At 46.5% G+C, this 16,069-nt stretch overlaps 1 protein-coding gene across 3 annotated transcripts in view; it reads left to right on the top strand.

Annotated features, from left to right (window-relative positions):
- Positions 1 to 11,534: 11,534 nt before the first annotated feature.
- The window catches only part of LOC130042716 (target of rapamycin complex 2 subunit MAPKAP1), a 262,810-nt gene continuing 258,275 nt past the window's right edge, over positions 11,535 to 16,069 (top strand). For 2 of the 3 annotated variants that reach the window (XM_056134882.1, XM_056134880.1), the window contains exon 1: positions 11,535 to 11,792. The gene's annotated coding sequence lies outside the window, so the exon portion shown is untranslated. The remainder of the gene's footprint in view (positions 11,793 to 16,069) is intronic. The other variant, XM_056134881.1, reaches the window with a different exon arrangement.

Here is a 16,069-nt window from a genome sequence, read left to right as displayed (position 1 = left end):
AATGGGCACTGGTGGTGGGATGGGTATTTGATCACTGTATAATTGAAACCCAAGCACAAAATTTTGTAAGTCTACAACTGTACCTCATGGTGTTTCACTAATAAAAAAATTTTTTTTTAAAAAAAAGAAAGTACAGATGATCATTTTTGTCCTTCTTTGTTTTGGTAGCCTAGTTCAGCCCTGAGATTTTATCAGTCTCTCCTTCCTCATCCTTCTTAACACTGCCGTATTGGTGGCTCTTTCCGGGTCAGGGGAATGAGACCCATTGTATTTACTGGTTTTGGCATATAGAATATACCACGGATAGCTTGCCAGTCTCTGCCATGCGGGCAGGGCACCCTCGGTAGCTTGCCAGGCTCTCTGAGATGAATAGAGCCTTTTAGGGCGGCCTCTAATCGTCCTTGCAGGTGTTCCCATGGTTCAAACCATATTTGAACTCCATCAAATATGGTGCGGTGATCTTGTATTAAGTGTTTTACGATGAATCACGTGGCCGCTTTGCATCCTGAAAGCTCTGGAGAGTGTTCTGTAGCGTGGCAGAGGCTGGGTAGTGGAGGTAGTGGAGGTAATGGAGGTCTGCCGGGCTGCTGGGAGCAGGCAGAGGATCTCTGTTCCCGGGTCCGTTGAGCCTGGAGTCCAAGGTCACAGAGCTCTGCTTCCCTGGTTCTGTGGGGTTTCACTCATGCGTGAGTCTCCGCCCGAGTGTCCGGAAAAATAAATATATTTATGAACTTTCTAAATTTAAAATAAAATGCACTTAGTTCAAAATTACTATTATTACCTCTGAATACATATATATGTGTGTGTATATCTATCTATCTGTCTGTCTGTCTGTCTGTCTGTCTGTCTATCTATCTGTCTATATATATATATATAGAGAGAGAGAGAGAGAGAGATTATCTGGTGCCAGCAGGGGTTGGCTTATGGGTGTGACCCCCAGGTTGCCAGATACTGGGGGAAGCAGGCAGAGGATCTCCACTCCCGGGTCCTGTTGAGCCCAGAGTCCAAGATCACAAAGTTCTACATTACCTGGGTTCTTTGGGACTTCGCTCAGGAGAAGCAGCGGTGAGATAATCTCCTCATCAGCCACCCTCCAGAACTCACAGCTTCTTCTCCCGGAAGGGAGCATAAAATGAGGCCCCCATAACCATGTTACCGGACTCTGTGCCAGGCTATTTTCCCTTGGAGCACCCCAGAGGGGGGCGGGTGAGAACCTTCCCCACCCCAAGGGACCCAGCCCCCGCAGCCGACCTCCACTAACCAACCTCCAATGCTCCAGACCACTTTCCACATGCTCGGGCCGAGCCTCAAACATGAATGAACACATTCCTGGACACATCATCATAGAGGGAAATATATATATACACATATACATACACATATATGTGTGTTTATATATATATATATATATATCGGAGAGCCCAGCAAGCTACCAAGAGTATCCCGCTGGCACAGGAGAGCCTGGCAAGCTCCCCGTGGCATATTTGGTACGCCAAAAACAGTAACAATAACAGGTCTCATTCCCCTGACCCTGAAAGAGCCTCCAATCATTGGGAAAGACAAGTAAGAAGAGGCTGCTAAAACCTCAGGGCTGGGACAAATGGAGACATTACTGGTGCCCACTCGAGTAAGTCAATGAACAATGGAATGACAGTGATACAGTGATATATATTGGAAAAAGACTATTAGCATCTAAATATTTTGAGACAAATATTTCTTTTGCAGTCTGCATACTGGGAACACCATAGAATTCACAAAACAGCATTATCTGGTTCTTCAAGTTAGATGTTATTCTTTTGTTCAAGGAATGGGGAAACTGAGGCAGAGGGTGGCAAGATGATGCTTGGTGTCAGTGTCCCACAGTGAAAGTTAGAATCAGCTCATTCTATTCGAATCAAAATGATGTGCTGAGGCTTTTGGAAAGGACTGAGAAATCCTCAAATGATGAGACAGTTCCTCCTACCGCTTTGTTTTTCACTGTCCTTTCTGCACCACCATCTACAGGTTAGCTGGAAACTGGACTCCAGAGTTTGACAGAATAAATACTGCAGAGTGAAAGGGGCTCTGAGACCTTTCTCTGAGCTATTCATCCTCCTCCTCAATATCCTTGTTGTGTGAAAGAAGAAATTTGTTCTTGGGCTATTTCCTAAAGTCAGAGTCAAGAACCGTGGGACTGTAGCTGGAGCAAAAGCACAGCGGGTAGGGCATTTGCCTTGCATGCGGCGGACCCGGGTTTAATTCCCAGCATCCCATATGGTCTCTTGAGCACCACCAGGAGTAATTCCTGAGTGAAGAGCCAGGAATAACCACTGTGCATCGCCAGGTGTGACCCAAAAAAGCAAAAAAAAAAACAAAAAACAAAAAACAAAACAAAAACAAACAAACAAACAAAAAAACCGTGGGACTGGGCTAGAGATACTAAGATGGGCACGTGCATGTCTTGTCATCTTGGAAGTGCATACAGTCTCCTGAGCCTTGCAAGGAGTGATCCTGAGCACCACAGGGTGTGGCACAAAAACCAAACCACCAGCAACAAAAACTGCAAAGTTCCATGATTTTTCAGACTACAACTCCCCAGCCTCCATCATGACCGTCACCCAGAGGAAGGTGGTTACTGGACACTGAGCTGTTGGCCAGTAGACTGTGAAGTACAACTTTTCTGTTTCCTTTTGGGAAGGCAACCCTTCGCAGTGATGGGTTCCATAAGGAATAGGTGTGGAAACACCAATGATGCCATGTGGTCCCCAGAATTGACATATGTGATCTAGGACACAGATGTGAAAGACACATCTGTGAGCCACATATGTGAAAGAGACACTCTACCACTTGGGCCACTTTCCTGGCCCCTCAAGGCTCTCTCTGGCTCTGTGCTCAGGAATGCCTTTCTGCTATGCTCAGGAGATCCGTAGTGGGCCCATATGTATTACAGAGAATCAAATGAGGGTCAGTGGAATGCAAAATAAGTGCACCCCATTCTTATCCCCTTTGTATTTCTCTGGCTTCTTGCCAAATTTTGGAAGGGGTTGGGATATACACAGTTGATTTTAGGGATCACTTCTAATGCTGCTCAGGAGACCATGTGTGGTGCTTGGGCTTCTGATCTGTCAGTAACCTGAATCAGTTGCATGTAAGGCAAGCACCTTAATCCTTGTACTTTTTCTCTGGCTCATTCTAGCATTGTTGACTCTCTCTCTCTCTATGTTTTTTTGGGGAGGTGCACAGCCAAAAGTTCTAGGCTTACTCCTACCTCTGTGCTCAGTTATCACTCCTGGTGGTACTTGAGGAGCCATATGTTGGAGACAGTGTGGAGTATTGAACTCGGGTCAGTTATGTGCAAGGCAAGCACCCTACCCACTGTACTATCTCTCTGGCTTCCCCTTCTTGCCAATTTTTAAGAGAAAATTCCTCAACAAGCTAAGATTATGTGAATTGGTTTCAACCTTCAGGCTACCTGTTTTGTATGTGTGTGTGTGTGTGTGTGTGTGTGTGTGTGTGTGTGTGTGTTCTTTTGAACTAGTGTTTGTTCATCATCGGCACTATTTGTGCTCAAAGACACATGGTGGTTGTGTGTGTGGCTACATTCTTTCCCATCATTTATCTCCTTTGTTTTGCACTCAGGAAATACTGGTTTAGCACATTACTACAGTTGTTCTCACCATGGGCACAAAGACCACTGCTTGTTGTGGGGGCGTTGGGGCACATCAGGCAGTGCTCAGGGCTTACTCCTGGCTCTGTGTTCAGGGGTCACTCTTGGTCACTCAGGCGGGGCTCCTGGAACCATATGGGATGCTGTGATTGAAACTGGGTTTGCCACATGCAAAGCAAGCACCCTCACTGGTGTACTATGACCCTCGGCCTGGACATCATTGTTTTAATCAGGGTCACAGGGTATATGTGCAGGGTTGTGTTAACCTGCAACCGATTCTCAAGGGATGATTTTTCTTTCCTGGATCAGGCAGGCATCTCTGTCATTGCACTCTGCCTAAACCAATCATCAGGGTCATTTGGAATAGTGCAATAGGAACAGTCTGGGTCTCCTGTGGCTTCTGGCTCAGAAAGACCCTCCCAGATGAGGCGGGTGAGGTGGGAAGTCAATGTAGTCACAGCGATGAACTTTGAACAATGCCATTTGCAGGCTGGGATGACAGTTCAAAGGACTGGATCACATGCTTGCAAGTAGGAGCCCAAGATTTAATACTGGGGAACTCATGTTCTCGAGCCCCACCAGTAGTGATCCCTGAGTACTGAGCCAGGAGTAGTTCCTGAGTACCACCGGAAGGAGCCCAAAACCAAACCAAACCAAACCAAACCAAACCAAACCAAAAAACAGGCCAAAACCAAAACCCAAGTAAAACAAAACTATTTGCAGACTAAAACATCTTACCCCCACCCCTTGGGGGCCACACCTGGTGATGTTAGGGAGTTACTGCCAGCTCGGAACTTGGGAATTACTCTTAGCCGTGCTCAAGGGATCAAATGGGATGCAGGGATTGGACCCGGGTCTGTTGTATGCAAGGCAAACATCGTCCCTGCTGTACTATCACTCCAAAACCTCTGATCTGTTTTGAGAGTGAGAGTAACTTCTGCCTTTCCAGCTTGAATATATTCCAGCACAGCCATGGACATCCGTTGTAAATGCTTTCTGAAGGTGATGATAATGTTTTGAGATATGAAAAGTCGGAAACCACTTTCTAAGAGTGTGGCTCAGGGAGCAGAATGCTTCAGAAGGAGTCCCTGGGAGAAAAGGCTAAAGGAATTGGGGTTACTAATACCATATCATGGAGAAAAGAAGGTTAAGGAGAATTTAATAGCCAACTTCAAATATCTAAAGAGATATTGCTCACATGTTTTAAACATCAGCTCTTGTCTACTAAGGACAAGACAGGAGGGAATTGTTTTAAATGGGAGCCAGAGGGATTTAGATTAGATATCAAGGTGGGGGTGGGGGTGGGGAGATCCAGCTGACTGAAATAATGGAAGGCAACATCATTTAAAGGAAGGACAGTGGGGCTGGAGAGATAGTACAGTGGACAGTGGGGCTGGAGAGATAGTACAGCGGGCCTTGCATGTGGCCCACCTGGGTTCAGTTTCAGCACCACAGATGGTCCTTTCAGTACCGTCTGGATTGATCCTGAGCACAGAGCAAGATGTGGCCTAAAAATGAGAGAGAGAGAGAGAAAAAAAGAGAGAGAGAGAAAGAGAGAGAAAGGATGTCATTTATTGCTAAAAAATCTTCAAACAACATTCTACACGTTAACATAAACTTTCTTCCAAAAAAATAAAATAAATAAACCCCCAAACAAATCCCCCAAATATCTGTGTATTATGGGACGTATGTACTATTGAAAGCATATGATACTAGAACTCAGAAAGTGAAATAAATATAAGATGAAAATCATTAGCGGGGTGAAGTGGTTAAAAGCATGGAACCAGTGAAATGTGTGAGCACTTAGAGTAGTGGCAGGCTCTTAGGAATTGTTTGCTCTTGATAGAGCAAAACCAAAGTGCAAGTTTAGGTCAATTTTTTTAAATAAAAAAAAGACCTCTAGGGATTTCTAGGTGGGAGAAATTGCTCCAGAATGTTGTTAGCTAAACAAACAAAAATGATTCAAATGCACTCAGTTATAACGCTCCCGATTGCCACATGCAATAATAAATTCTTTATTATTCAAATGTCCTAAGCTTTATCCTTAAAATATTTGCCAGAACCCTGCTTCTCAGCTTCAAGTAAGGACCATTACTTGTGTGCGATGTTTTGAATGTAGAAATAATCCTCTACATTGTGGTTGCATTCCACAAACTTTCCTTTATAGCAATTATAACTCTGCAACACATTTAACTTACTAATATTTATTGAAATATTTTTAGCTGCAAAAACATTTTATGTTCTCTATTATTTATTAATGCCCGGTTTTAAAATATTACATATAAAATTTATTCCAGTGCACATTAGTAAATAAATTATGCTTGTAATTTCTAATGCATTTTTAATTATAAATTTATCCATGTCTACCTTTATTTATGATAGCGGTGTCTCACTGTTGAACATACTGTATATTAATGGAGACACTGTTAATTATGCATTCTTAGAAGTTGCATTCGATAAAACATACGAGTCTGTTTTTTGTTTTTTTTTTTAATATCCTAAATCCTGTTAACATAAATTAAATTAGGAGTCTGCTCTTACACTACTAGCTAACCTTAGGACAATTCTAACAGAAGGTGCATGGAGGGTGCAGTGGTGACTCAATGGGTTTCAGCACATGCTTTGCATGCAGAAGCCCAGAGTTTAATATTGGGTTTCTCAGGGTCTCTTGAGCACTTCCAGGACCAACTCCTGGCACTGAACAAGAAGTAATACCCTTCACTCCCTTGTCATTCCAGCTGAAGCCCCAAAACAAAAGCCAGGGAAAAAAAAGAAGAAGCTGAATGGGTACAAATTCCAGATTTGGGAGAAGCTTATGTTATATGTAAATGCAGCCAGAGAGATTTTAAATAAATCCAGTCAGATGTTTTGTTTTCACCCCAAGTATCTAAAAACAGCTACTCACCAAAAATAATATTCAGCATAAGAACACAATAAAACAGAAACTCGGTAAATCTCTGCTGAGATCCCAGATGGACTTGTACTTTTATCATATTTTCAATGTATTGTGTTTAAGATTTTCTGGTTGGTTAATTTTGTGCCTTTCTTCTACCACCCAAATTTATCTTATTATAAGCAGTACATTTACCTAAGACTTTATCCACATTGAGATTTACGTGTGTGTGTGTGTGTGTGTGTGTGTGTGTGTGTGTGTGGTGTACCAGGGATCCAAGACAGAATCTTACTTATGCATCTTATGCATGGAAGTACCTTATTACTGAGTCATGGTCCAGCTTTGAAATTCATTTATTTTTCTGGGGGAGGATGTTGTGCTTAGGATGGAAATTGGGGTTTTTGCATACAAAGAATATGCTCACCTTCTTTGAGGAAACTCTGTGGTCCCTGATATGTTATTTCAGTTTTTAAAAATGTGGAACAAGGAATGTGGCTCAATGATAGAGCATATGTTTCACATGTATGAGTTCTCTGGTTTGATGTAGGATTCCCACCTCCGACCCCCCTGTCCCTTACCACATCCTCCAATAAATTCTATTGCTCTGAAATTGTCCATTTCTGGGGGATGCTTTACTGTTGTCCTAGAATTGCTCTGTATCATAGGAGTATAGATATCTATGCTTAGGAGTATAGATGTCTAGGAGGAACAAAACATATTTATTTCAAAAGCAGAGGAAACCAAAATAGGGAAAACAGCAGGGAAACATCTTCACACCTATAAAATATTAAGAACAGACACTGCAGAGAAACTAGAAGGTTGCTCCATCTTTCCACCTCTGGCAGAAGTAATGCTCTGGAAAGAGCATTTCTCTCATTTGCGTTTGCTCACAGGTTGTTGTCGAAGGATCCGTAAAGTGCTATTTTCTACATGCAAATTCTGCTTTTACAGAATCCAATTTCCAATCGCTACATCTCACATGCCCGTTTTGTGCACCTTTTCATCTAACATGCATTTTACCAAGATCTAGATGGTGTTTAAGCTTTTAGTATATAAAAAGAAATAAAAGACGTCCCTTTTTTCTGGCTTGTGAGGAGCCAGCTGTATACAGAAAGAGCAACAAAAAATACGATTGATTTGAACGCAGTGAAAGAAGCTCTTCAAGGGGCCTCTCGGGGAGACATGATCAAGGAATACTTCTTGGAGGACATAATATGTGAATTAGGTCTCCAAGAATGAATAGAATGTATTTACACATGGCATATGTACTTCATTATGTGTGCATAGTACATATATTATACATATACAGTAATAGTTTTTAAAAAGCCCTGGAGGCTTATCATTTTAGAATCCTGCCTCTATGCTGTGTAGAAACTCAAGGTAGCCACTAGAGAGGCCACAGAGAGAAGCCCAGATGCCGTGACCAACATCTCCAGGCACATTAGGCTTCTAACCCTATTGGCTGCCACCTGACTCAACATCACCCCGGAAATAGCGCAAAGGGCTGGAGCCCAGGTTCAATCCTGTCTCCCTGGCACACAGTGGGTGTAGTCCTGCTGGTCTCTAGCACCATTGGGGAACCCCCTCAAACAAACAACAGACTTTCAGAAGAACAGCCCACCCCCCAAACCCACAGTCTCTTAAATGATGTGATTCTGTCCATCTTGCTCTTCCAGATGGAGCATAGTTTGTATGTCAGGCTCTCTTTGCGCATGCTCTCACTGAGTTCTCTCCTGGATATGTGAAATATGTGTGGATATGTGGATATAGCCTGGATATTTGAAACCTGAGGCCAAGAGAGGAAGGAAGGAAGGAAGGAAGGAAGGAAGGAAGGAAGGAAGGAAGGAAAGAAAGAAAGGAGAGGAAGAAGGAAGGGCAGAAAGGAAGGAAGAAGAGGAAGAAAGAAGGACAGGAAGGAAGGAAGAAGAGGAAGAAAGAAGGGCAGGAAGGAAGGAGAGGAAGAAGGGCAGGAAGGAAGGATAGGAAGGAAGCAAGGATGGAAAGGAAAGAGGAAGGGAGAGAGGAAGGAAGGAAAGAAGGACAGAAAGGAATTATTTATATATGTGTGTTTATCTATAATTCATGTTGGGGGACTAGAACTACAGCTTCATAGGCTGGAGTACATGCTTGGAGGTTCAGGCCCAGGCACTGCATGGACCCCGGAGCACCACTAGGAGCAACTCCAGAGCACCAAGCTCAGAGTAGCCTCTGAGTTTTGTTGGATGTGAACTCCTCCTCCACTTTTTTGTGGTACCAGAGCTCCAACCCAGGGTAGATGCTCTACTGCTGAGCCACATCCCTTTCCTATATGTTTGCTTCAGACCACACTTTTGGTACATGTGGGGTCACCAGGTTTGACCTTATGACCTTATGCTTGCAAAGTCAGAGTTCTAAGACACTCAGTTATTTCTTTGGGCTCAGGAAGTAACTTTTTAAGGACTATAGTATGAGCTGACTAGGGCTTTCAATCACTGTCCACGTCCCCTCTTGAGACTAGAAGAAAGAGGACCTTTGGGTCCCAGCAGGCCTTCTTGCTGTGCTGGAGCTGGAGTCTGTGAAACCTGATTGCCACAGATATACTGAGGCTTTGGTTTCCTTACTTTCATGTCTACTGACATGCCCCTGGCCCTGCACCCTCATTATGTGACACAGAGAATTTTCCCAGGGTGTCAGTTGTCGTGATCCTATCCCAGTGCAGCTGGGTCAGGAGAAAGGTTTATTATACACTTTGCTTTCTGTTTTTTAAAATTCTCATTCATTTCCCCTTCATTATAATTTTATTATTATTGTGTGTGTGGGGGGAGGGTGCATATCTGATGATTCTCAGGGATTACTCTTGGTGCCATGTCCAGGGATTATTCCTGGTGGTGTTGGGGCACAATAGCAGTATTAGGATCGGACAGGGTTTGGCCTCATGCAAGTCAAGGGCCTTCACCCCTCTACTATTTAGCTGGCTCTTTTTCCTTCATTTTGAAACAGTGGGCTGCCCAGTCATGCTTGGGCTGGGGATCTCTGGGGACATTGCTGGTGCTACTCAGCCTGGCAGTGTGGACCTGGCCATGCAGTGCTGATCTGGCAGCATGGTGTTGGAGATGAACTTGGGTGGTCTGTGGTGCTGGGGATGAACTTGGGGCTCTTAAACCCTTGGAACTAGCTCCCCAGCCTGTGCCTTGAGTTTTCTTTTTTGTTTTGTTTTAGGCCATGTCCAGCAATGCTCAGGGATCACTCCTGGCGGTGCTAGAACATCTGCAGTTGTGGGATTGAAACTGGAGTCAGCTGTGTGCAAGGTGAGCCTCTTGTTCCTATTTCATGCTTTGCTTACTGTTTTCATAATTTCCTTTTGGGCTTGGGGATTACACCTGGCAATGCTCAGGGCCTTTTCCTGGATCTGTGCTTGGTGGTTGCGCCCAGTGGTGCCCAGAGCTCCATGAGGGATAAGGGATGGGACTAGATCATCTACATTGTAACCCCTAAACTAGTTCCTTAGCCCATGATTTGCAGATTACTTAATTATATTTATTTTTCTCTATTTCAGAGAGGAGGGATTTAGGTCACATCTTGATAAGGAGGTGTGGGTAACACACGTGCTCGGGTACCACAGGCACTCTGCAGCAACACATGGGCAAGGAAGCACATGGTTTGGGGAAATATATGTGCCCGGGAAATGAAGTTTTCATTATTATTTACACCCCTGGCAGAAGGTCTCCAATAGAGCACATATAGGGCTGGCTCACCAGTAGTGTGGGTGCAGGAGGCATTTGGGTGTTGAGGAGTATGATCACACAGACTCCTTCCCACTCAGGCTAGGAGAACTGTTCTCTGAGATTCATGCTGAGATTCATCTAAGCATGTATGTGTGTATGGGGGACTGAATTCAGGGCCTCACACTTGTAGGAATGGGGCTTTACTGTTGGGTCACACCCTCTGCTGGTGTGGTGGTTGTGTGTGTGTGTGTGTGTGTGTGTGTGTGTGTGTGTGTGTGTATGTGTGTTTGTATTTGATGCTGCGGCGACAGGGGTGCCCTTCTGGGTGAGGTGCTGGGGTTCCATCTCTCGCCCCCACATGCGCTCCAGCCCTGGAGCTATCTCCCTGTCATATCGCCCACTTCGATATTGCGCCGTTGCTCCTAGGACTGTTTCAGCCTTGACTTCCGCCCTTCTCTCGTGATAAGCTGCATTTCAGGACAGATTCGTACTTTTCTGACGGGATAGCTAACAGCTCACTGCACCGCTCCAGTCCTTCTGCCTTCCAAGTGTGTGTCTTGCCGTGACTCCCTCCGACAGAGAGAGCTGGTGAGCTCCGGGGTCCAGCTCCGTGCCAGTCGTTTAATATCTCCTGAATCGGCCTTGCGGCTGGGACTCAGCAGGTCTGTGGTGCAGGGATGAACCCAGAGCCTCTCACATCCCGGGTCCCAAGCCTGGAGTTTGGGAGGTGAATCACCATCGTATCCATGCTGGGGATTACAAGTTAATACGTTTCTTGAGTGTTTATGATGTCTCGGGCACTCTGTGCTGAGTGTCCTAACAGCATCATCTCGTTGATTAGTACATGCCAGGCCTAAACTTGCAACTTCGGTACGAAAGAAAAAACCGAGGGTCAAAGAAGGAAATGCCCTGTTGGAGTCAGCCTTGGCATTGTAATCGTTGAACTTGGCATTGAACTTGCGTCTTTCTGACTCAAAGGCTAAGCTCTCTCATTACTGATTTCTGTATGAAGAGAGGCTTTTTTATTTTTTCCGTGTTAGTAGAAGAAAGTAAAAAGTCGCAGGAGAACATACACGAGAATATCTGTCCCAGGTAAATCCAGCGGGTGGAAGATGCAGAGCCTGGGGCAGGGGCAGGGACAGGGGCGGGGCGGGGCGGGGAGCGGCGTGACGCGCACGCGCGGCCCCGCCCAGCCACGCCCCCTCGGGAGGACTGGCCTCCCCGCTCCGGCTCTGGGGCTTGCGCACTCCGTCCCCAGCCAACGGCTCCTTCCCGGCCGGGGACTTCCGGTGCGCGGGGAGCGGTTCCGGGTCGTGGCGCCGCTCGGGGTCACAGGGCTGCTGCTTGGCCGGCCGGCGGTGCTAGCGGCGGGGGCATGAGGGCGAGCCCGGAAAGCGGTAGCTGAGCCGGCGGGGAGGAACGCCAGCCCCCGAGGATCCCGAGAGCGCGGAGCTCGGGGTTGGGGGCCGGGAGGCGCGGGGAAGCCGGGCCCGCTCCTCAGGAACGTGTCCCGGGGCCGACCCGGCCCGTAGTGTGGCAGCAGCTTCAGGTAAAGGTTGCCCCAGCCGCCGGCTCCCTCGCGCCCCCGCTCGCCCGCGCCCGACCCGCCCGGCGGCTCCTCTCACTCGGCTCTCCTGTCAGGCCCGTGCGAGGGGCGCCCCGGCCACGCGCGGGGGGCTGCCGTGAGCGTGACAGCTGGATGTGTGGTCCCGGGGCGGAGAGGCTCGTGGACCCGGTGGTGATGGGGGCCGGGGGGCCCAGCAGTCTCAGGCCGGGCCCTCGGCAGCGTCCCGTGAACATCAAGTTTTATTTTTTTAAAACGGTGCCCGGGTGGTCCCCGTCTCCCCGAAGGAAGATCCGAGCATCCCCCGCCGGCGGCGCGTACCCGGGACGCGCCGCTGCAAGTTGGACTCGGTGCCCGGTGGCTGGGAGTGGCCCCGAGCCGAGAGCAAAGGTGGCTTAACCTGAGCCCGGAACCCGGCCGCAGCCCCCCGCGGAGCCCGGGAGGGTCCTGCCTAAGCCCAGCGCGCTTGCCTCGTCGTGGGGCGGAAGCCCCGCTGGAAGCCCCCGCGCCCAACGACTTTCCAAACTTTCTTAGGTGTGCAGAGTCCGAGGGAGGCAGGTTTGCAAAACACATCAGTGAGAGAAAGTCACATTCTCATTCTGTTCTGAAGAACAGAAAAGAAAAGGGGTTGGGTTTGTCAGTGAAACCCCGGAGAGCCGGAAAAGGAGGGGCGGGGATTTTTTGTTTTTATAGACTCTGAACCCACACAAGGAGCCCAGTGTACAGATTTATATGTTTTTCTCCGAGATTTTGGGCCACACCCTGTGGTGCTCAGAGCTGGTTCCTGGCTCTGTGCACAGGAGTGACCCTGGACGGTGCTGGAGGGACTGTATGCGGCGCGGGGGGTGGGGGGGCGGGCGAGGGGGCGTGTAACTGGGGAACTATCTTTGCTCAATCTTCATGGGCCCCCAATCATGATTAATGCGTGAGCATTTAGCCATTCTTTCCATCTTGTTCAGTTGGGCACTTGCAAGCTTCCTGGGACCCGTGAGGCCTTCTGATGGCCTATTTTCAGTTTCTCCACTCGTACCCGCCTTCAGCTAGGTGTATGCCAGGTTGCATTCATATTCCTCCACTGTGATCTGGCCCCTGCTTACCTTTCCAGCTATGTTTGAACAGGCCCTCTTCCGAAATTGCTCTGCCACGATCCTTTACTCCAGATAAGTAGGATCTCTTATGACCCTGTTTTTTTTTTGTTGTTGTTGTTGTTGCTGTTTCTTCTTTTCTGTTTTTTTTTTGTTTGTTTTTGGGTTTTTTTTTTTTTTTTGCATTTTTGAGTCATACCCAGTGATGCTCAGGGGTTATTCCTGGCTCTGCACTCAGAAATTAGTTCTGGCGGTGCACAGGGGACCATATGGGATTCTGGGGATTGAACCCGGGTGGGCCATGTGCAAGGCAAACATCCTACCCACTCTGTCTCTCCTGCCCCTGCTGTTTCTGAAGAATGTTTTTCACTCTTTTTGTTTGACCTACTGAGATTTCCCCAGACCAGCAAAAATTCACTTCTCATGATCAGTTTGGTACAACCCTAGCAGGAAATGATTTTTTCTTTTTAGAATTCTATAAACATTATTATATGTACAGTTATTTAACAAACATTCCTGAGAGCCAGAGAGATAAGTCAAAGGGTTGGAGTGCATGCCTGATTTGCAGAGGCTCAAGGTCTTCTTTCTGTAGCATGTTGTCCCCTAGCACTGCTGACTTCTAGAATACTAGACCAGATATCCCTGGCAGTGGTCGTGGGGCACTCTGAGCACTGCTTGGGAGACCAATAGCAAAACAAAAACGTTAGCTGAGTGTCTACATATACCAGGTACCATGCTTGATAATGTAGAGCTAAATAAAACTCTGACTTTCCCTGTAGGGAGCTCAATTTAGCGAGGTAAGGAAATTAATAATTCCATCACACTAATAAGTATACCGGTGTGAGAGTTATTTTGGTGATACAACAGAGCACAGAAGGTAGGTGGGTCATTAATTTTGAAAGATCGTGCAATGGACGCTGACAACTTCATGATGTAGGTATAGCAAAATTTTATTATGTACTGGGTATTGTATGTAGGCTCCTCTTGTTTAATCATTTTAACTTTATAAATTTGGAAGATGCAAGTAAATTAAACAGCTGGGATGAGACAGCCACAGTGAAAAACTGTGGTTGCCCACAGCTGTACTTATTCCATTATGTGCCTTGCATTATCTCTCTCCCCAGAGCTCTATATGCACGTACCACCTATTGAAAAAGATAAACAAGAGACAAATAAGAATGCCGGACTGAATGGTGCAGAAAGTCCTTTAAATGTGGAGCAGACCCTCATCTTCTAAGTCAAGGATAAGTTAGATGGGTTAGCTTCAATTTAAGAGTGGGGAAGGTGTTCTGCAGAGAATAACCATGGACGCTGGACTCAATTTCTGTTCCATCTTATGGCTATTTATGATACTTTTGGAAACTTTCTTGCCTCTATTCATTATTTTCCTCAAATGCTGTAATTTGAACTCGAGTATTTTGCATAAGAATTAACTAATGTTCATAGAGGACTGGGTATATGGAATCACTGTATCACTGTCATCCTGTTGTTCATCGATTTCCTTAAGCAGGCACCAGTAACGTCTCCTTCATCCTAGCCCTGAGATTTTAGGAAGTGACACCACATTCGCGGCTCTTTCAGGGTCAGGAGAATGAGACCCATCATTGTTACTGTTTTTTTAACGTACTGAATACACCACGGGGAGTTTATCCATGCGGGCAGGATACTTTCGGTAGCCTGCCAGGTTCTCCAGAGTAAGAACTAGATAATAAGATGTTGCAGCCGCATGTTTCCGGGAGCTGGGTTTTATAGTTTCTAGGTCTTGGCCCTTGATGAGATTACACCACGCTGGGGGCAGTTGGTGGTGTAACGCCTACATACTGAAAGATGGGGGATCTGGGTGGAGGAGGCCCAGTCCCGATCCAAGCAGGCTTGGAGATCTAAGCCCCAGGTCCCGCACACCTGGGTTCCTCTGCTGGTTCCTTCATGCATGAGGCTCGTCCGAACATGTGGAGAGTGGTCTTAAGCGTGGCTATGACTGGAACTGGAGGTCTTCAGCTGCTGGGGCTCTGCTCGGGGTGGGGAGGGAAACTCAACCTGCTCTCCTTCCTGGTGAGGACAGCCAGGTGTGGAGGCAGGAGACTCTGCGCTGTTCTCCTCTGGGAGCTGGGTTTTATAGTCTCTGGGTCTTGGCCATTGATGGGATTACACTGCGCTGGGGGCAGTTGGTGGGTATAATGCCTACATACTGGAAGATGGGGGGTTTGTGTGAAGGAGGCCCAGTCCCGATCTGAGCAGGCTTGGAGATCTCTTCTTCCAGTATATGGAATAGATTTCCCGAAATGAGAGATCTAGGAAATGTGTAGGTAAAGTGCCTGTGGCGTGTTTAAGAGTGTTGAGTATACCAGTATGAATAGAGCAAGCTGGTTTTTTTTTTTTTTTTTTTTTTTTGCTTTTTGGGTCACACCCGTTGATTCACAGAGGGGTTACTCCTGGCTCTGCACTCAGGAATTACTCCTGGCAGTGCTTGGGGGACCATATGGGATGCTGGAATTGAACCTGGATCAACCACTTACAAGGCAAACACCCTACCCATTGTGCTATAGCTCCAGTCCCACTAGCTGTTGGTTTTTAGTGAGTGTCCTGGTAAGTGAAATTGGAGGGTCATGAGGAGTCAGCCTGTGACAATGTGAGGCGAATCCCAGTTGCTATTAACAACTTTTTTCTTTTTTTAAATTGAACTGACTTACAAAGTTATGGATAGTTGAGATTTAGGCACATAATATTTCAACACCAATCCCACCACCAGTGTCAACTTCCCTCTCCCAGTGTTTCCCGTATTCCCTCTCCATCCCCAACCCCTGCCCTATTTCCACCTGTCAACTTGACAGGCATGTTGTGGAGTTCCTGTAGTTACAACTTAGATCTCATGTTTTCAGTGCTGTTGAGTCTGTGTTTTGGATGTATGGTTATACCACTTTCCCATATCATCAATATAACTGAAACCTTGATTCCTGTTCACCTATTGTACATTCTCTCCCTCCCCACCCCGATTTCTCTCCTTCCCTATCCTCTCTGAACATGGGTGAAGAATGAGCTAGGCATTCCCCCCTTTACTACAGTACATTCCCTCACCCAGTATTCTGTATACGACAGATAAGGAAGATCATCCTGTGTTTGTCTTTATTCTGGCTATATCACTCAACATGATATCTTCCAGTTTTAGCCCAGTTGTAG

This window comes from Sorex fumeus, unplaced genomic scaffold (assembly GCF_029834395.1).
Source record: "Sorex fumeus unplaced genomic scaffold, SorFum_2.1 ptg000109l, whole genome shotgun sequence".
Taxonomy (NCBI): Eukaryota; Metazoa; Chordata; class Mammalia; order Eulipotyphla; family Soricidae; genus Sorex; species Sorex fumeus.
Note: the sequence above shows the minus strand (reverse complement) of the source record. Positions and strands in the feature narration are given on the sequence as shown.